General features: G+C 40.1%; 1 pseudogene; it reads left to right on the forward strand.

The window, feature by feature from the left end:
* The window catches only part of LOC125436995, a 40,660-nt pseudogene that overhangs the window by 7,943 nt on the left and 11,286 nt on the right, over positions 1–21,431 (forward strand).

Consider the following 21,431-nt stretch of genomic DNA (forward strand, 5'->3'; position numbering starts at 1 on the left):
AACCCTTTAAAGGTTGTTGTTTAGAAGGCTTCGACTTGGCGCCGGTAAGGCGCTAAGTCTGCCCGTCTCCGTACTCACGGAAATGTCCTCCCTGCAAATGCAGCCTGCGGTGTAGCAGCCCATACACTGTCCTCAAGGCCTCCCAGAGAGTCGGAGGCACGCAGCGATAGAGCGAACTCTGAAACAGCCCATGAAGCGGCTGAATACCGATGAGTAAAGAAGCGAGCGAAGACAACGTCTTCAACGGCAGCGCCTTGTCACTGCCAGCGCCGCAGGAACGCATCCTCCCCAACAACAACCTTCTTTAAAGGTTGTTGTTTAGAAGCGAAGCTTAGCGCCGCCCTGAGAGGAGGAAGAATCGAGTCAGGTCGCGCTGCTGCGTTCTGCGGCGAAAGCGTATCTTGAAAACGGCTGACACAAGAGCTTTTGCCTGCCCCAGGCCGTCATAAATGGGCCGTGCGGAAACGGCCTAATAAAGAGTTGCACTGAAAAGTGTTTGACAGCAGAAGTCTGATTTTTCTCCTGGCTTTGTGGTACATAAGCAGAACAAGTCCAGGCTGACATTCTAGAAGAAAATATTGAAGATAACCAGAATTGGTGTTATCATTGGGTACTTTAAAGTGTAGAACACAGAAATAGTACATAGAAAAGGCTTAACTTGGGAAATAGTCATAAACATAATTAATACTTGAAAGTAGTTTTCTCTGAAAGAAGTGCAAGAAACATTCTGCTATCAAACCATGCAAATCTTTTTTAAAAAATCAATTTGCTGCCTGCTACCATAATACAGCCATAGTTCATGAAGAGCAAAATATATGGTACAGCATTTTTACTGTAGTGTGACTTATTTGTGTTATTAGGAATGCCTTGCAGCGAGAACTCTTGATCCATTAGTTAACTCTTCCAGTCTGATAATGAGAAAATGTTATCCTAAAAAATCGTCTTCCGCTGCCGACCATTAAAAGTACTTTCCATTTTGAATTACCTGTCATCCCTGGTAATGGACCTGTGGCTCAACTGTATAGTTTGCCTCCTGAAGGTATGTTTAATTCTGAAACATAATGGTTTCTTCTATTCTCAATAGTACAGAAAATTACAAAGCTATAGAAACTTATAGCCGTTATACGGTTCAACATAGATTCTTCTTAATAAGTACATTTTAATAGCTTGAAAAATATTGTAGTGTAGCAGTTTTGTGAAAAATGAGAAATATGTCTGTATGTAAAAAGATGAAATCAAAGAAACCTTAATTTTTATTTTGATGAGGTCAATAAATAATAGAAAGTTCCTCTATGTTTCTTCAGTTTTCTTTAATGCATTAGATAGCTCTAATAAGTTAGTCTTGAAATGAGTTCGCTATATAATAAAAAAAATTGAACTCTGGATTCGTTTACAAAAAAGTAAGTGGGTTTTTGAATCTGGAGTGAAAATATTTTCACAGGCATTTCATCATCACCTTAGGTTTATAACTGACAAGGCACAAGTGCGTACATTTGGAAATGGTTCTAAAGAATGGCTTCTTAATATATACTTGATTTTTAAAGCCACTTCTATTAATAAATAGATCACTAGATATGTGATTTTTCAGACATGGAAATAAATTTCTGTGTAAGAAAAGGTGCTCCTGAGAACATTGCTAGTTATAGGTAGGCCCTTGTTTAAGCCAGCCTTAGTAGTTAGGTTATCTTTTTCTCCATTCTCTGCTGTTGTCCACCCATTTCCCATGCTTTTAATTCCATCGCTGCTGCCAGTTGTGCCTTTGCATTCCTATCATGTTAGCAAATGCAGGCTTCACAAAACATGTTTGCTGAGATAACTGCAGTTCTGCCCTTAAACTGCTACAAAATTCAGTCGTCTTCCTGTGCTTCCCTACATTTTCCATTGAAATGCTTTTTCAGTGAGGCTCTGAAAGCAGGAAACTTCCTGATTTCCTTCTGAATAAAAGTAAATTTGAACAGTGTGAAGTGTCTACCATTTTTCCTTTGCATTGCCAGTGTCCTCATATCCCAAGTTTATCTTGGACTGGACAGGCAGCATGGAAACACTACGTGTGTTATAACTTGTGAAACTTCCTTGTGAAACTTCCTTGTGAAACTTCCACGTTGCAAACAGAATACAGAATACAACATTCTGATCAAAATACAACACCTGATCAAAAATGAAAATTAAGGTTTCTTGTTTTAATCTTTGTATATGCAGGCATAATTTTCAATAGTTGTAGTTGTGGAACTACTGCAGGTCCATCTGCTCTGCTATAACTGTAAAAATGCTTTTGTGAGGTGGAGAATATGTGTACACTGTGTATGGTCTCATGGGGATTTTACTTCATATGTAGTGTTAGGTTTCAGTTGGTGAGTGAAAAGTTTCACATGCATCATTTCTTTTCTGGGATGTATGTGTTATAGAAAACATACCATCTGCCCTACTTATAGAACATTTTATATCACAGTGGATGACGTAGTAGATGAAAGTGATGACAATGATGACACCGAAACAGATACTGAGATTTTGAAATGATAAACTGGAGACACGTGAGAGCAATATTCTTAAGGTTGAGTAATGGAATTCAAGGAATGATAACTTTTTTGTTGGCTCAAGTTGCATGGGAAAAGTAATGCCCTGCCAATCTGTAACTCTTAGGCTGTGATAGGTTATTTCTTTTTTTAGCAACTGACCAACATGCTAACCGGTAGGCAGTTGAATTGTTAAAATGATCTGAGAAAAGATAAGGGTAGATTAGTTTCAGTGTGTCCAGGAACATTTTGGTCTGTCTATATATACTGCTCTTTGACAACATTGTTTTCATTAACTTGTTGACTTATACCATCGCCCTTTTCCCACCAAGTTCTGTTCTTGTTTATTGTTGATTTGACAAGAGGCTATCTGGAAATCTTCAGATGTGTGGAATGACCTATAGATTGGAGTGAAATAATGGCTTTTGCACAGGCAGTCGTACTTTTCTCCAACACCTATGTAAGCAATGCAATCCTGTGCAGAATTATTCCGGACAAATGTAGACTGGATTAATTCTGCATAGGATTGCAGTGCAAGTCATTCATTCATTCCCATTTCCCAGTAGCAGCCATCTGATTCTGAGAAACAGGCTATTCTTGCTTCTGAGTCTCTGTGCTTGGTACATCCCATCAGTTGGGGAATACCTACAGGCAGTATTGTGAAATGACAATTGTCCCCAGGTCCAAGTGCCATAATTGGAGAATACTCCCAGTAAGTTTTTATGGTTCTTTTATTCATCTCACCCACCTTAATGAATCTTTCCTAAAGAATGAATATCTAAATTGTACTCTAGAGTTTTTGTTTAGTTGCATAGAATTGAATGTGTTCTTTTTTACATTTTATATTTATAACATTTTTTTCCAAAAAAATCAGATTGTTGTCACTCTGCTTCATATTATTTGTTGTTAGAATTGATGGAGCTGTGAAACATTTTCACATTAACTAAATATACTTTACAAGACCTTTCATACTCTGCCAGATTTCTACATCCCAAATTATCTACTAAAAGATCCATAAAAAACTGGGAAAGCTTAAAATAAGAGGCATATTGCTCTCACTATGAAATATTTTTCAAACCTTTCTCATATATATTCTTGACTGCCTGTTTAATAAATGTAGTTGTGAAATCTAATTTGGGGATTTTTATTTTATTGTGTAGCACAACACTTGACACATTTTAGTATTAAGCAGTATGGTGATTTCTATCTGTATATGCCAGTTGCCCAACACGAGTCATTAAGAATCTTTCTTATGATTCATCTTGAGGCATTTAGGATACTGCTGCATTTAGACATCACAAATGGCCCTCTGAAATCCTTTGGCTTTTACATATCTCATACTCTTTCCTCATGTATGGGATGCAGATTTAAGACTTTGATAAGGCCCATAGTTGTTTGTGATGTTTGAATTGGACAAATTCTAAATTGTAGTAATTTCTTAACTACTAACTGCCCTATTGGCAGTTTCTTAACTACAAACTACAATTTTGCCCTATTGGACGTATTTTTAAAAACCTGCAATTTATCAAATTGGAATGTTTTCAGTCAGTGCTCTGCACACAAGACAGAACAGACAACCTCTGAGGATTCAGAAGGCTTGTTTTTGTCACAAACAAATCTGTTTGTGACATCTGAATGTACCTATTAAGAATTGTTAAGCATTCTTAGTAAACTTAAAATGTAATTCCCAAGATATTTGAATACATGAAGGTTTTTCTTTTTTTAGAATGATGATATAGAGACTGATATCAACAAATTGAAACCAAAGCAGGAATTGGGACGACCTACAGAAGATCTGAAGATGTATGAAATTTTTTTTCCAGAACTTGTGGAAGATTTTCAGGCATGTATATTAGTATTTTGATACCAAATTATGTAGGGTGGTGAGAACCACAGAAGATTGCGAAGAGCTCCAAGTGGACCTTGATAAATTGGGTGAGGGGGCTCAGAAATGGCAAATGCAGTTCAATGTAGCAAAATGTAAAGTGATTCACATAGGGGCAAAAAATCCAAACTTCATATACACGCTACAGGGGTCAGTGCTATCAGTCACAGACCAGGAAAGGGATTTAGGTGTCTTAGTTGATAGTTCCATGGGAATGTCAACTCAATGCATGGCAGCTGTGAAAAAGGCAAACTCTATGCTGTGCTGGGGATCATTAGAAAGGAATTGATAATAGTATAAACTGCAACCACCCCGCGATTGTCCTTATATGCCCTTTATATAAAGCTTAAGTGGTCGCGACCGTGACTTGGAGGTACTAATATCCAGTTCTGGTCGCCGCATCTCAAAAAGGATATTGAGGAGATAGAAAAAGTGCAGAGAAGGGCAACAAGGATGATTGTGGGACTGGAGCACCTTCCCTATGAGGAGAGGCTGCAGCGTTTGGGACTCTTTAGTTTGGAGAGGAGGCGGCTGAGGGGGGATATGATTGAAGTCTACAAAATTATGCATGGGGTAGAAAATGCTGACAGAGATAAAATTTTATCTCTTTCTCACAATACTAGAACCAGGGGACATACACTGAAAATGTTGTGTGTGGGGGGGGGAGAATTAGGACTAACAAAAGGAAACACTTCTTCACGCAACATGTGATTGGTGTTTGGAATATGCTGCCACAGGAGGTGGTGATGGCCACTAACCTGGATAGCTTTAAAAGGGGCTTGGACAGATTTATGGAGGAGAAGTCGATTTATGGCTACACCAATCTTGATCCTCCCTTGATCTGAGATTGCAAATGCGCTCAACAGACCAGGTAATCGGGAGCAACAGCCGCAGAAGGACATTGCGTTCACATCCTACATGTGAGCTCCCCAAGGCACCTGGTGGGCCACTGCGAGTAGCAGAGAGCTGGACTAGATGGACTTTGGTCTGATCCAGCTGGCTTGTTCTTATGTTCTTATGTTCTTATTTTAAAAAGAATTTTTAGAGCTCATGAGAGAGACAAAGTAGGTGAGGCTTTTGCTAGGTATCTGCCCAGTGGTGGGTCCAAAAATTTTAGTAACAGGTTCCCATGGTGGTGGGATTCAAACTGTGGCGTAGCGGCAGTGGGGCTGGGCGGGGCACGACGGGGGCGTGGCCAGGCATTCCTGGGCTGTGGCAAGGACGCAGCTGCTGCGCCAGTCCTTGGGCGGGAAACGAATACGTGCAAGCTGCCACGCACACCGGTGCACCTCCTGCTAGACTGCTTCAAGTTCTGCATGCTACTGCTGAGAGGAGGGGCGTAACTAAGGCAAAAATCACGTGGCAAAATTACCAATTAGTAACCCCCTCTCGTCACACACAAATAATTAGTAACCTACTCTCGGGAACCTGTGAGAACCTGCTGGATCCCACCTCTGTATCTGCCCCTTTTATTGAAAGAACTTGGGCCAGTAACACATTTATAGTTTAACCTCCTTCACAGGGTGGTTGTGAGGATAAAATGGAGGAGAGGCGAATGCTGGAGGCTGCTTTAAGTCTTCATTGTGCAGAAAGGTGAGGTATAAATGAAATGATAAAAATATGTTCTGCGTTCTTATACTTCCACATTTTTCTGTTTCTTTCAAAATGCTCACCTGCTGTTGACTCCCATTCCTCCTTTCTTCACCCAACCTGTATTCCTTCTGTGCCTCAAAGTCACTTCTCTCTTGTAATTCCTTAAGCCTAGTTCCCCACTCAAAACCTAGTGGAGAGCCCTAAGAAGGATTGTATCATTTACAGGTTGTTTATCCGATGCATAAATCAAATATTTAACCATTCTCCTTTTTCATTTTCTTTTTAATATTAAGGAATGTGACTTAGTTTCCAAGGAACCAAAGCCTTTGTCAACTGATGTATCACTGGGAGGACCTATTATTGTTCCTACAGCTGGTGATGAACTGTCTCCCACAAATCATGTAATAGAAATTCCCGTAAAGGAGAGTCATCCTTTGCAAATGGAGGACTATAATAAAAGGCCCATCTCTTTTGGTTTAGGAAATAAAAATATCAACATGGACAATAGTTTACATCATCAAGATGATCAGATGAAATTGCATTCATTGTGCCAATGCCTAAACCATGAAATAGTCAAAGGGTTGGACAGAATTACTTTGCAGAACACTGCCAAAAATGAACAGTCTTACAGTTCAAGAGCAGTGACCCCAAAAGAGTTTAAAACTAGCTGTAGGGAAGTTACCTGCAGTAAACCCTTACAACATGTTTCATCCTGTGGAAGTGTCTTGTTTGAAGGCCAGTCTGTCCAGCTGGGAAAGCTGTGCTGTTCTGGAGCTGATCTGGAAGAGGAGGAAGTACCCTGCTCAGTTTCTTTGGGAGAGCAAGAGGTGCTTGATGTGCCCGATCGGTTACAACTCCATGACCCAGAACTTTATATTGAGATAGTAAAAAATACCAAATCTGTTCCTGAGTATTCAGAAGTGGCTTATCCTGACTATTTTGGACACTTGCCACCACCATTTAAAGAGCCCATTCTTGAAAGGCCTTATGGTGTTCAAAGGTGAGTTTGTTTCTGCAATTGCTGTTTTGTGTTAAAACTAAATCTTTTTGCATTTTGTTAGTCAAAAGGTGATGACTAATTTAAAAACATTGGCTATTCTGTCAAACGTTTGTGGTCCTAGGTATTAGCCAATATTGGTGAATAATCTTCATCTTGAAATTCCTTTTTTCTCTGAAAAAGGGAGAGAACTTTACGTTTAAATAATTATGCCAATTTAGAAATTAAATGGTCAGTGGTATTAGTAACTTTGTTACCTGCAAGATGAAAATAGGTGATAGTCTGTTGAACTGAGAGTTCACTAAGCTGAGACACCCCATTGAAAATATCTCCTCATTCCTGGTGTGCCCTGGGACAATCTATTATTTCTTAATTAAGAACATAAGAACAAGCCTACTGGATCAGACCAGAGTCCATCTAGTCCAGCACTCTGCTACTCGCAGTGGCCCACCAGGTGCCTTTGGGAGCTTACATGCAGGAGGTGAAAGCAATGGCTTTCTGCTGCTGCTACTCCCAAGCACCTGGTCTGCTAAGGCATTTGCAATCTCAGATCAAGAAGAATCAAGATTGGTAGCCATAGATTGACTTTTCCTCCATAAATCTGTCCAAGCCCCTTTTAAAGCTATCCAGGTTAGTGGCCAGCACCACCTCCTGTGGCAGCATATTCCAAACACCAATCACACGTTGTGTGAAAAAACGTTTCCTTTTATTAGTCCTAATTCTCCCCCCCACACACACACAACATTTTCAGTGTATGTCCCCTGGTTCTAGTATTGTGAGAAAGAGATAAAATTTTATCTCTGTCAGCATTTTCTACCCCATGCATAATTTTATAGACTTCAATCATATTCCCCCTCAGACGTCTCCTCTCCAAACTAGAGTCCCAAACGCTGCAGCCTCTCCTCATAAGGAAGGTGCTCCAATCCCTCAATCATCCTCGTTGCCCTTCTTCACTTTTTCTATCTCTTCGATATCATTTTTGAGGGGTGGTCACCAGAACTGAACACAATACTCCAAGTGTGGTTGCACCACTGCTTTATATAATGGAATGACAATATTTGCAGGTTTATTATCAACTCCTTTCCTAATTATCCCCAGCATAGAGTTTGCCTTTTTCACAGCTGCCATGCATTGAGTTGACATTCCCATGGAACTATCAACTAAGATGCCCAAATCCCTTTCCTGGTCTGTGATTGATAGCACTGACCCCTAATTCCTCCTTCTGCAATCCTTCTAATCACAGAAATGTTGTATATTATTACCAAATGTATATAAATTGCTTTGAATTCTCAAAAGTACTGTATGATTCATAGAATTATCCTCAAAAGAATAAAAGTCTTAGAATTCACAGATAATATGTAATCTCAACCTTTATTCCTTTTCTTCCACAAGGAAGAAGAGAACAGCTGACAAGCACATGCAAACTCTGATGTATGTGAAAGAAATACCGGATATTTCTCCTTCATAACATCGGGGGCTCTTGAACTCTTTTTGGGCAGTAATTGGTAGTGAATGGGTGTATGCAGTTTCCTGAGCTTTGTATTCCAATTTAATGGAGCAAAAAATCTAGCCAACTTCATTCAACTATTAGGTCTCAGTTTCCTCATCTCTGTCATAATCTCTCTGTCCTTTCCTAAAATAAAATAAAAAATTTTTTACATTGCAAGTTACTACCACATTTTAGGGCATTGTAATGCCTGGAATCTCCAGCCATTCTACATCCTAACTGATGTTGACAGAACTCTTGGAAAGATAGCTGGAACCTTAGGTATTCTCTGATTGCACATCACATGCAAATACTGTGATATGTTAATTTTTAAACCTGCCTTGGTAATATAATCTCTGGTTCCATGTTTGTAAAAAAATTGACATTCACAGTAGCTGAATAATATAGGTAGACTGTGCCTCAGATTATTAGTAAAATGAAAGTGCTTGCATGAGTAGCAAGATCACATCCCAGGTGTCCTTTGTACTGACACAGAGTGGGGGTTTGTCACTCTTCTTCTCTGTATCTGGTACAGTTCTTGTAGTTAACTTTAGAAGAACTGACTCAAACTCACCACTTTTTTCCTGAACAATTGCAAACATTCAAGATAGTCTGGCAATTCTAAATTTAAAGCTTGTCATAAGACTAATATAAGCTAACTAGATTTAATGGAGTAAATAAGACCTTTCCATAGCAGCATGCTCTAATTTTTTTTACTGGTTACACATTATTCAATTTGTTTAAATAGGGCCTTTTAACATGAATATTCAAATATAAAGCTTTGAAGCTGTACTGGCAGGCTGTAAATCTGACAAATAACATACAAATAAATTTCACCAGCCACATGGTGATCTTTATGGTTAGTACTTCTAAACTATTTATATGTTTTATAGTCTAGACACGTTCATCCAATAAAACTGAAGTCAGCAACAGGTTTGAAACAATCTGACCTCCCTCTCCCGGCATTCCCTTTTTCCTTTCCTCTTTCCTGTTGTTTGTCCTTTTTTCCTCTCTATTCTTTCTGCCCCTTCTGCATGAATGAATGATAGATCTGGAGCTGGGAATGGTATTTTGATAGAAATGTTTTTTCTCCCATTGGGAATACATGGTGCAAGAGATTACATTATGTTGTATTATTGTTTTTACTCTGTTTTACTGCAAGCCGTCCTGAGCCAGTTGGTGAAAGGAAACCCAAGTTGTATTTCTAAGCCTCGGTGCTTGGTTTACAAGCTGATTCTTCTCCATGTAGAAGACTGATAGACAGCGTAAATTTTTAGCAGAATTATATGCCCCACTTCAAAGTATTTTTCTTTTTCTTATAGCTTAGATTTAATAGGTGGCACCATACCTTTCTAGACAACAATTGGGAAAAATTACATGAGAGCCCTCTCTGTTTTTTATAGGACAAAAATTGCCCAGGATATTGAAAGACTGATTCATCCTAGTGACATTATAGACAGAGTTGTATATGACCTTGATAGTCCCAGGTAGGTTCCATTGCAAGAGTCCTCATTCTAACTCTTCTTTAAAGTCTGGTATTCTCTTTTCAATTCTTTTGTACATAATGCAAGATTTAAGAGATGGTAAGTAAAGGTGTGATAGCCAGACCATTTATACTGTTATGAAGGCCCTGAAAATTTGTCATTATGCTAGACAGAGACAGAGCTGAACAATCTGTATCACTCTTAACATGAGTTTGAATTGTTTTGCATTTTCATGTCAGTTCTTCTATTTCATTAATGTCCAAGACAAATTCATTGCTACATCCATCCTGTATTATAAACCAGTATATTTTCTCTGATTGGATAAGGAGTGTTTGCTAGCTTTGGGGAATCTTTTTCGCATTGGTTTAATAAGAAATTCCACATTAGTCTAATGAGGAATTCCTGTACTAGAAACCCTTTATGATGTAGAGTATTTTGGAAAGTGTTCTGGGATTCATACTCAGTTTATGAACGACAGTTTCCAGATATGATGGTCCATGTAAACTGTAAGCACATCTGTAGAGCAAAACCAACATTATCCTATGAGTGGACGTTGAATGAAAAAAGAAATAGTGGTGAGCTATTTAGGGGAGGGCTGCGCCCCCCCCCCCCCATTACTGATTTTCTATTTAGGAAAGATTCCAAGGATTCCATCTTAGAATGGGGTTGGATCTGATCAGATTCACCATCCGTTCTGTGGAGTGCATCAGAGCCTCCCTGTAAGAAAGTGAAAGAGAAGGTGAAAATAGAGAAAAGAGACACAGCCCTGCTAGATGAAGGGATGGCTTATGGGAAGTGAGAGGGATGCTTTGCTTCCACATACTTCATTACACCCTTGATCAGTGAACTCACTATCCCCAGTGGGATCTGTATTTGAGAAGGCTCAGGTGGTGAATGAGGAGACAGAGTCGGTTCCAAGGATGGTCCTGGTTCCAACTGACTCAAGACCATCAGCTCTAGGGTCATCGACTTTGGTGATGGACATACTACAATTACTTCTATTCCTTGTTTTTCATCAAGGACTGGAGAGAATTTAATTTATTATTCCGGGTTCTGAACCAACAGTCATGACAAGGAGACAGCGGTATTCAGTTCTGATTTGGAGAGAGAGTTTGTTGGAGCAGTTGAGTCATCTGTGGAGGAGAGTAGTGTAATCTTGTCTGAAGAGGCCTCAGAAGTGATGGCAGAGACTTCACCTGACGAAAAAGTAGCGGAGGTGTCTGAGGTCTTTCCATCAGAGAATTTAAGATTATACGCACAGCAAATGTTCCAATGGCAAGAGAACTAGATATCGACAGGGGCGTAACGAGGCAGCCCTGGGCAAACTGTAGCCCGGGGCAAAACCTGAGTTGGATGCCCCCCCCCATGGGGGGCCACTCCACCACGACCAAATTTTTTTGCACCAGGACATTGGTGCCTGCAGGGGGTGCAGTTTTAGACATATCAGCACCAAAATTTTAGCATATCATCAGGAGACTGTCCTTATGCTACTCCCCAAGTTTGGTGAGGTTTGGTTCAAGGAGTCCAAAGTTATGGACTCCCAAAGGGGGTCCCCCATCCCCCATTTTTTCCAATGGGAGCTAATAGGAGATGGGGGCTATAGTTTTGAGGGTCCATAACTTTGGCCCCCCTGAACCAAACTGCACTAAACTTGGGGGGTGCCATCATCTCTCGCTGATACCCTGAAATTTTGGTGCCGATACATCCAAAAATCCACCCCCTGCAGGAACATCCTAGAAATTTGCCCAAGAATCTTTGTTCTGCATTGAGTTTTCTGCATTGCTGTCAATGGGGGTTGCAGGCTGTGGGGGGCACATTTTTGAAGGCACAGTCTCAAAGCTTTCAGGGTCTCATCAGGAGACTGCCCTAATGATACCCCACAAGTTTGGTGCAGTTTGGTTCAGGGGGGGCCAAAGTTATGGACCCTCAAAACTGTAGCCCCCATCTCCTATTAGCTCCCATTGGAAACAATTTTGGTGCCGCTAGCCCAGGGGTAGGGAACCTGCGGCTCTCCAGATGTTCAGGAACTACAATTCCCATCAGCCCCTGCCAGCATAATTGGCCATGCTGGCAGGGGCTGATGGGAATTGTAGTTCCTGAACATCTGGAGCCGCAGGTTCCCTACCCCTGGGCTAGCGTAAAAACTGCGCCCCCTGCAGGCCAAAAATGGAAAACCACTAAAATACCCAAAAACGAACCCAGCATTTTGATGCCCCCCACAAGGTGATGCCCTGGGCAGCTGCCCACCTTGCCCAATAGGCATTACGCCAGTGGATATTGAGCTATTGACCTCAGTCCAAAACCTAATATAATGTTCTTAAGCAACTTTATTTGGAATTGACTAAGTTGGTAACATTCCCTATGTTAGAGGGTTTTATGGAGTGTTTGAATGAACTGCTGCTAAAACCAGCAACTTGTCCTGCAATTGCCCACAGGCTGGAGAACTTTTATTAAATTAGAAAGGGTAATTGTCCTTTTTTAACCACTCACCCGCCTCCTAATTTGCTGGTAACAGAGAAGTTGCAACCAAGAGGCAAGGATAAGTTCGATTCTGCCCCATTGGCAAGGAGGAAAGGCAGATTGATTCATTGGGATGCAAGGTGTATACCTCAGCTGTGTTAAATGAAGATGGCAAATTACTCTGCTATTATGTCAGGATATCTGATATCTCTGTGGGGGAAGGTTACCAGGTTTATGGAGGAGCTGTCTGAAACATTCAGAGCAGCGATGACTTCAATTTTGTGATGAGGCAGTAAAGTTGTCGAAACAACAGTTTAATGTAGTCTGCCATGTTGCAGAGACATCTGGATAGTCCTTGAGACGACATGCATGACTTAAGTCGACAACAGTGACTTGGTCATCAGAGGAGACATTTGTAAAGCTTTATGTGCTGGATCTGCAAACAAAAAGCTGCTGTGGGGAAGGCTGTTCTTCATTTTGTTTTTCAATAAAGTTTGTGTTTCAGTGAGTGAATGAGAATTCCACCTGCCTTCTTATATGGGTAACTTGGGAATATTCCAGTGTGGGACAGCACAGAAGACACGATGATGAAAACAGAGTTGCACTGTAACTGCTGTTCATTGAGCTGTTTTCTGTGCAGACACACATACCCTTCCTTCATACCTTCCTTGAGTTCTCACTATGGGAATGGTGGCAGCTCAGATTGAACTGAAGGGAGGGCATTCCATCATTAGGCATGTGTTACCACCATTGGGAGGGGCGGTTGCGTTAGGAACATCTAAGCGTGTTGAGAAGCTTCAGACTTTTTCCATCGCTGACTCTGTGCATGCGCAGTCTTAACATGTGCCTGCAACAGAAGACCACTTGATGAACAGCAGGTACAGGTAAATGTATTTGATGCTGAAAGATGATTATGTCTAATAATGGGGGGGCTGCTAAACTTTGTTAGAAAAAAACTTGTCAATGTCTTCTTGGAAAAGGTAATTGTAAAATGGGGATGCAGTTGGAGGCTTTAACCCAGATAATGCATATGGAAATAAAAACCGAGTCAGTTAGCTGACATCCTTGAGATTTTAGAAGTATGTTGTTGAGAGAGGAAACGCATACATGTATGCTCTGCAGCCACTCTTGGCTTAAACCCCTCGATTTCTAATCTATGTCTTTGCTAGCTAATCGTGTCCCATTATAGAATACTTGCTAGATTAAACACCTTTCTGTCAATGGTCACTGAGGGCCTTTATGCAAATATTTCTGATTTGAATAAAATATGTAAAGTATGGGGATGGTCAAGATTGAGACTTTTGGAGACATATTCTTTTTTCTGTTAATTTTTTGGAAGGATTTGAGGAAGAGGAATTTTTACAGCAGTTTATATTTTATAAATCATATGTTTCTTTGGAGAGGCTAATCCAGATGTTACTATTTGAGAATGAATAAAAGGATGTTATGAGTTGCAAATTTTTTGTTGTGAGTAATTAAAGCATGAAAGAGAGGTGTAATAAAAGCGTTATTTCAGTGTGATGCTGATTTGCTTGGCCAGTTGTCCGTTAGAGCAATATCATGTAAGATAATAAGGTAATAAGACTGGTAATATTGACGAAGATAATAAAGGTAATAAGACTGGTATGTGTAACTGAAACCTTTAACAACCAATAGGAAGAACTAGATTGTTTTTCGTCCCAGGCTGATGGTATGTACTCAAGAGGTTTTAAAGTCTGCTACTAAGATTATTGCTGAGTTAGTTATAACGATGCTACTGTTTTCCTTGTGGTGTCTTTCAGCTATACAGTGCCAGATGAAGGAGATATTTTGAAGTTTAATTCCAAATTTGAATCTGGGAACTTGCGCAAAGTTATTCAGATCAGAAAGTAAGATACTTCCACCACTTTTATTTTATTTCAACATTTTGCGTTCATTTAATTTTAAGACTTTTTTCCTGCTTATCTTTAGAAATGAGTATGATCTTATTCTGAATGCTGATATAAACAGCAACCATTATCACCAGTGGTTTTACTTTGAAGTCAGTGGAATGAGGGCAGCCATTGCTTACCGATTTAATATAATCAACTGTGAAAAGTCAAACAGTCAGTTCAATTACGGTAAGGTCTGCTTTAATTTTCCTGTTGAAAAGAATGAGTTACAAAAAATTAGGCTGTATTCAGACATACAAGAGCTTTCCCTACCCCACCTCACCTCTAAGTTACATGTTTTTTTAGAGTTTGTGCCAGGGTTAGAGCTTCAAAAAACTAGAACCCACAGGCATAAATGCTAATAGGTCTTGTGGACCTCTTTTAACTGTAGCCTTCTGCAGTCCTACCCTTTATGAATCCCTATGCTACTAAGGAACAGTGGAAGGAAAGGAAATGAAGACAATATATTTACCTCTTTCTTTCCTTCTTTCCTTTATGGAAAAGAAAATTTGAGCAAAATAATTGAATTTTTGAACATTACTATGATCATTTGCCATATGCTATAAAGAAAACAAGCAGATAGATCACATATCAACAAATGGAGTCTATACTAGTATAAGTGAGAACCTGTAACAAAATGTTCCTATTCGTGACCTTCTGTGCAGACCTGCATGAGTCTGTGCATGCACAGGGCCAGCCACAGTAGAAGACTTGTCAGGGTCAGTAAGACTTGTCAGGGTCTAGAAACTCTCTGAGTGCTCCCTCCCTTCCCTGCTGCATCAGGCAGGAAAAGCTCCCGCCCAACCAGAGGTGAGGACAGGAGGGAGCACTCCCATCCGTTTTTGCTGCCATGGGATGAGGATGTCTGTCAGTGCTCTCTGTGTGTGCTTGCTTCTTTTTGTGGTACTTTGTTGACCTTTTCTATGTTTATGGAACAGGGGTACCTTGTTTAAAAAATATTCAAAATGCGGAGGCAAGATGGAAAAAATAATGTCCATGCTGATTATCTTCCGTGTCTCAGAGAAGGACACATTCCCTTGTTATGTAAAGCTGTGCTCATTTGACTTCTAAGACTTTGACTGTGAGGGCATCTTTTCTCAATGCTGCAGTGTATGAGCATTGCTACCAATAAGAGGTGTTCAAGGATGATGTTATACAGCTGTCATCCTTGTAGATAACTCAGCAGTCTTGCGTCTCTGCACTTTCAGCAATATTGGATAGGATTTTCCTTCCTTGGAGTCAATCGACATCGCAATTGAAGTCTCATTGCTCTTAAAGTCGGTCCACGTTCTACATTTGAGGGATGAGTTCTGTCCTCAGGACTACTAGGTTCCTTATGGCCCGTGGAACTTCCCTCCACCTATCCTTGCATGTCACTCCACTGCTAGATCACCTTGGCGTGAGAGGTCTTTGATGGTATCACCCTCTCCTCCTGATCAGCGCCAGTCTGACTGGTTGACATTGAGGCATCAGTTGTTCCAGAGATGGGCGTCAAGACCTCCATCACCCTTCATTGGTCACGGGCAAGAGTCACCTGCTCGGTGTCAGCATTCAACATCAAGTGACCAAGACAGGAGGAGTCATGCTTCAAGGTGTCACTCCAGGTCTCCAAGATTTTTCTCCTTTGTTGCCACTTGATCCTTTGGGGTGCTTGGTGACTCTGATTCAGATCACTCTTCTGTAACTTGCCCAGATGATGACTTGGGACAACCAATCAGTGTGTCCCCTTCTGAGGACTATTTATTCTATTCAGAGCATCTTACTAGGATGGCAAATGCATTAAAATGTCATTTCAGACTCAAGATGCTGCATGTAATGACCCTGTGATGGATGTGCTTTATGACTTGGCAAAATTGCTGGTGGCTCTGCCCATGTCCCAGGTCTTTATTGTTCTGACCAAGAAGAATTGGGAGAAACTAGTCTCTCTATCTGATTCCTCTAAAAAAAGTAAAAACCTTTATAGCAGTGGTTCTCCAACCTGGGGTTGCGACCCCTTTGGGGGTCAAACAACCCTTTCACAAGGGTCGCCTAAGACTCTCTGCATCAGTGTTCTCCATCTGTAAAATGGATAAATGTTATGGTTGGGGGTCACCACAACATGAGGAACTGTATTAAAAGCGTCACAGCATTGGGAGAGATTGAGAACCACTGCTATAGAGATGCGGAAGTAGGGGTGCAAGTTTCTATTTAACCTCCTCCTCCAACTCTGTGGTGTCTGAATCACTCTCATCCAAATCATGGTTGGGGTCCACTGCATCTCCTCAAGATAAGGAGGGACACAAGCTGGATAACATGGGCAAAAAAAATTATAATGCTATGGCTTCATTGGTTATGCAGATAATGAATTTTAAAGCAATTGTGGGTAGTTACCATGTTTATTCATGGGACAAAATATCACCCTTATTGGATTTGATTTCTGGTGACATACAACCATTGGCTAAAGCTTTGATGGCCATAATCTATTTCATGAACAAACAGGCGGTATTACACAAGCATAAGCACTCCTAACACCTCTGCTAAGTTCTCGGGCATTACATCCCAGCCCTTGCAGTCTTATAAACCTAAGTATTCCATGGGTAGTCTTTCTACCATTGGTTGGCTTCCTATTATTACCAGGGTCGATATCAACCTTATTCTAGGCAGCCATTTTCACAGCCTATAATAGAATAGAAATTTTGTAATAGAAATTTTTTGCTTCAAAAGGCAAGCAGCATTTTCAGTCCCTCAACCTGCTGCAGGGAAACAGTGTAAAATATATGACAAAATATATGACAAAATATATGGCCCGTTTTTTGCTAGTTGGTTGGCTTGTTTAGCCCCTCAGTTTCAGCCCTATTACTTCTAATGGTTGGGTTCTTTCAGTAATAAAGAATGGTTACAGATTGGAATTGTCTTCCATCACTTCCTTTAATGAGTCAGAATTTGTTTCAGGAACCACCATCCTTGTTACTGGAGGAGCTGGACAGATTACTGAGGGTGTAAGGGTGCAATCTCTGAAGTCTCCCTATTGTCTGTGTTCACAGTATTTTTTGATAGATTAAAAAATCTGGAGACAAAGTGCTATCTTAGACTTGCACAATTTAAATAAGTATCTTAAGGTGCAAAAGTTTCATCACGTTGTCCCTGTTGGATATGTTGCCCTTGCTGACTTAGGATTTCTGGTTTGTCATAGAGGGACTTGCAGGGCGCATATTTTCACATGTCCATACGCCAAGATTACCAGAAATTCCTTTGTTTTTTAAATGTGGGGATCGATTTTTTTCAGTTCACTGTACTCTCTTTTGGCCTGGCCATGGCTCCACCTGTCTTCACAAAATATGTTGCAATGGTGGTTGCCTATCTAGCCACTTTAGGTTGTCAGAGTATATTTAAAATTTAGATGATAGTGGGGACTCACCTGGGGATGTACGCAAAAGTCGCTTTGGCCTGTGATACCTTGGCCCCTAATTAATGCTAAGAAATTACATTTGACACCCTCTCGGTCCCTGGAGTTTATTAGGCGTCCTTAGACTCAGTGGCTGGTAGAGTGTCTCTCCCTGTGCTCAGGGCTCAAGTCATAGTGGCCTTGGTGAAGAAGTTCCTTTCTGTGAGGTAGCAGAAAGCTCTCATCATTCAGAAGCTGCTTGGCCTCATAGCTTCTACAGTGACAGTGTTCCCATTCTCTATCTCCATTTCCACCACCTGAGAAATTGGTTCCTCAGGCATTTTAACTCTCAACATAAATTACTATCCATTTCCTTGGTCTGTTATTAAGTCCTTGGAATTTGGGTGGGGGGGGGCATGTTGGATAACATGCTACAGAATGTGCATTTCAGGATGCCTTCCTGTGAGGTTCAAGTTTTTACTGATGCCCCTCTCAAGGTTGGGGGCTCACTGTGAACACAACTATATCTAAGGGGGAATGGTTGGTTGCAAAGACCAACTTACATATTAATGTTCTCAAAATCAGAGCAGTAAGACGTGCCCTTGTGTCTTTTGTAGCCCTTGTCACTGGCAAATGTGTGATGGTTTTGGCGGACAACATGGTCACCAAGTATTGCATAAACAGGGTGACATCGAGTCAGTTTGACTTTGCAGTGAAGCTGGTTGACTTTGGATGTGGGCCATACAACATCAGGACTTACTGGCATGCAGTTCATAAATCAGGGATGAGCAACAACTTGACTGACTCTCTGTGTTGTGATCTAACTGATCTCCAGGACTAGTCCTAAACCAATATAATCTAAAACCAGTCTTAACGGCTTGGGAAACCCTAAGCGTTGATCTGTTTGTTTCACTTCAGTGTTAAGTGCCAGACCCATTGTTACAGAGCAGGGGCTGGTCAAGGAGTCCCTGAGGCAGTATTTTTACAGTTCAAATGGAACAGAACAGTTCTGTATATGTTCCCACATTTCCCCTGCTACACTGAATGGTGGTCAAGATAAAGGAGGAGTGGATTTGTCTTGCATCCTCATAGCACCGTACTAGAGCAGCATACGGGATGCGCACAGTTGCACAGGATGGCCAAAAAGAATGAATAGCGTTCCAGAAGCAGAGGATCTGCTTCTTAGCAAAGGAGTTCACCATCATGATATTCCTTCCCTCAGCTAGAGCCACCTGGTTGATCCTTCATTGAAGCGATTGGTCTATTAGGGTTAAGGAGGTTCTGCTATTTGGTAGAAAGCCCTCTACTCACAGATTGTATGAAGCAAAGTGAAGGCGTTTTTTGTAGTTGGGCCAATGCCAGACATGTTGATCCTGTAACTTCTACCCATGCAGTTCATTTTTGAGTATTTATTGTCTTTAAAAGATTGTAACATGACTAATCTGTCTGTCAAAGTATATTTGGCAGCTGTTTCAGCTTTTCATATGGGTTTTGACTCTAGTTTGTTATTTTCTCACCCTTTCTGTGCTAAGTCTTTGAAGGTCTGGATAACCTTTTTCCTCTGGTTAAAGAACCTATGCCACAATGGAGTAGAACCAAGGCCGGGTGTTCTCTGCTGAATATGTGCAATGATATTCAATAATAATTTTTCTTGAAGGTATGCAGCCTCTCATGTACTCTGTTCAAGATGCATTAAATGGCCAACCCTGGTGGATTAGGTGTAGGAACAGATATTTGTTACTACAAGTAAGCATATGTTAATTGTTGGAATCAGATTTTAAATTAGTGAGCTAGAAAAGTATTTGATAGGAAAGAAAAGTATTTGGTATGCTGGGGGATTTATAGTTTAATTTGAAGTATTTTTTATGCGTTTCATGATTTTATAATGTTCATAGAGGATCATGTAAAATAAATGAAAGCCTATTTAGACTATTAATCATTTGAAAGATACTGAGTCAGTTAATCATTGTTAATTTGTACTAGGTGTAATATTTAAGCAAATCGTCTCAATTTCATGAGACCAGGTGGACTGTATATTTTAAGCAAATTTTAACATTTTGTTCTTAGGAATCATTTTTCTAGAAGTTCAGCTGCAACTGGTGGTCAAAAGGAAATCCTACTACACAACTACCTTCACTGTCAACTTCCCACATAAAGAAGATGTTTGCTATTTAAGCTTACCATTATCCATATACTTATTCAGCTTTGATGGTGAGTTAATTTAAATTTGGATAATTTATTTTAATATATGTGATTTCATTACATACCTTTAGGTATCTGAAGTATATGTTACTGTATTGTATAATAATTTTACAAAGATCCTAAATAGTAAACACAGTCTGTTAGGAAGTATCTGAGATAACTTGTAAAGCTGAGGAACTATCTGAGATACTTGTAAAGTTGAGGGAATCAGTTAATTCTATACATGCCCTTGATTTTGTATATTTCTGATAATGTACAAGGTTGATCTTAAGCTCAGTATTACTGAGTAACTACTCGAAACAATCCATAAATATTTATATTTTTTTTTACTTCAATGACTACTTTACAATCTGTATCCATGCTGCTTCAAGATTGTAATAGAATGATTCTTTCATTTATTTATGACAAAATTCTTATTTCAGAATAATGAGCTAAGTTTATTTCATCATTTTGATCCTAATCTTGGTGACTAGACCCTTTAGAAAGGTAATTCTCAGGAACTATTCAAATACCGTATATATACTCATGTATAAAGTCAGAATTTTTCAGCACATTTTTAATGCTGAAAAAGCTCCCCTCGAAACTTATATCTTGAGGATCGATAAAATTTTTTTGTGTGTTTTTTTACTTTGCCGGCCAGCAAAGCAGGAAGGCGCAGTTTTTTATGCGAGAAGCACCAAGAATTTACAGGGGTACCCTCAGAAGAACTCTCCTGATGATACCAGCCAAGTTTGGTAAGAGTTTGGTTAAGGGGGGTCCAAAGTTATGGACCCCCCAAATGAGAGTGCCCCCATTCCCCATTGTTTTCCAATGGGAGCTATTAGTAGATGGGGCTACCCTTTTGAGGAGTCCATAACTTTGGACCCTCTGAACCAAGCACTTCACCAAAGCCTGGCTGGTCTCATCAGGAGAGTCTCTACTCGATACCACCAGCCAGGTTTGAGTGAGAGTTTGGGTCAGGGGATCCAAAGTTATTTGACCCCAAAGGGGATGCCCCATCCCCAATTGTTTACAATGGGAAGCTAATGAGTAGATTTTTTCATTTCTGATAATATCCCCTCTTAAAATCTAGAAGTTGGGTTACATTTTGGACATACAGATGATGATGAGGAATCCAGTTTTGCTTGAAGGGATTTTAACATCTTTGTGTTTTAGCTTGGTTGCTTTGGTTGAAGCTAAGGTTTTTTGTACTTTTTAAAGAAGTTATTGTTGATACCATATTGTTCTTGATTGACCCTCTTTTCCACTTACAGAGCCAGTTTGCTGTTTTTTCTTTGAAATAAATATTCAACAACAACAACAACAAATACAACAAATACAAAACCTTTAATGGCATATAAAGAAGTTGGTAAAATACAAAATGTATGTTAAAACCAATTGACTCAGAAGATTTACACAAAGGTTTCACTCTTGATCCAAGTGCCTTTGTTTAAAAAACCTGGCAACTGATTCAGTAGTGTGGGAGTGATGATGAGGTCACTACACAAGCAAGTATGAAACTATTTCCTTGTCTGATCTCACTGAAAATTTCTTCAAG

The sequence above is a fragment of the Sphaerodactylus townsendi genome, linkage group LG07, assembly GCF_021028975.2.
Source record: "Sphaerodactylus townsendi isolate TG3544 linkage group LG07, MPM_Stown_v2.3, whole genome shotgun sequence".
NCBI lineage: Eukaryota > Metazoa > Chordata > Lepidosauria > Squamata > Sphaerodactylidae > Sphaerodactylus > Sphaerodactylus townsendi.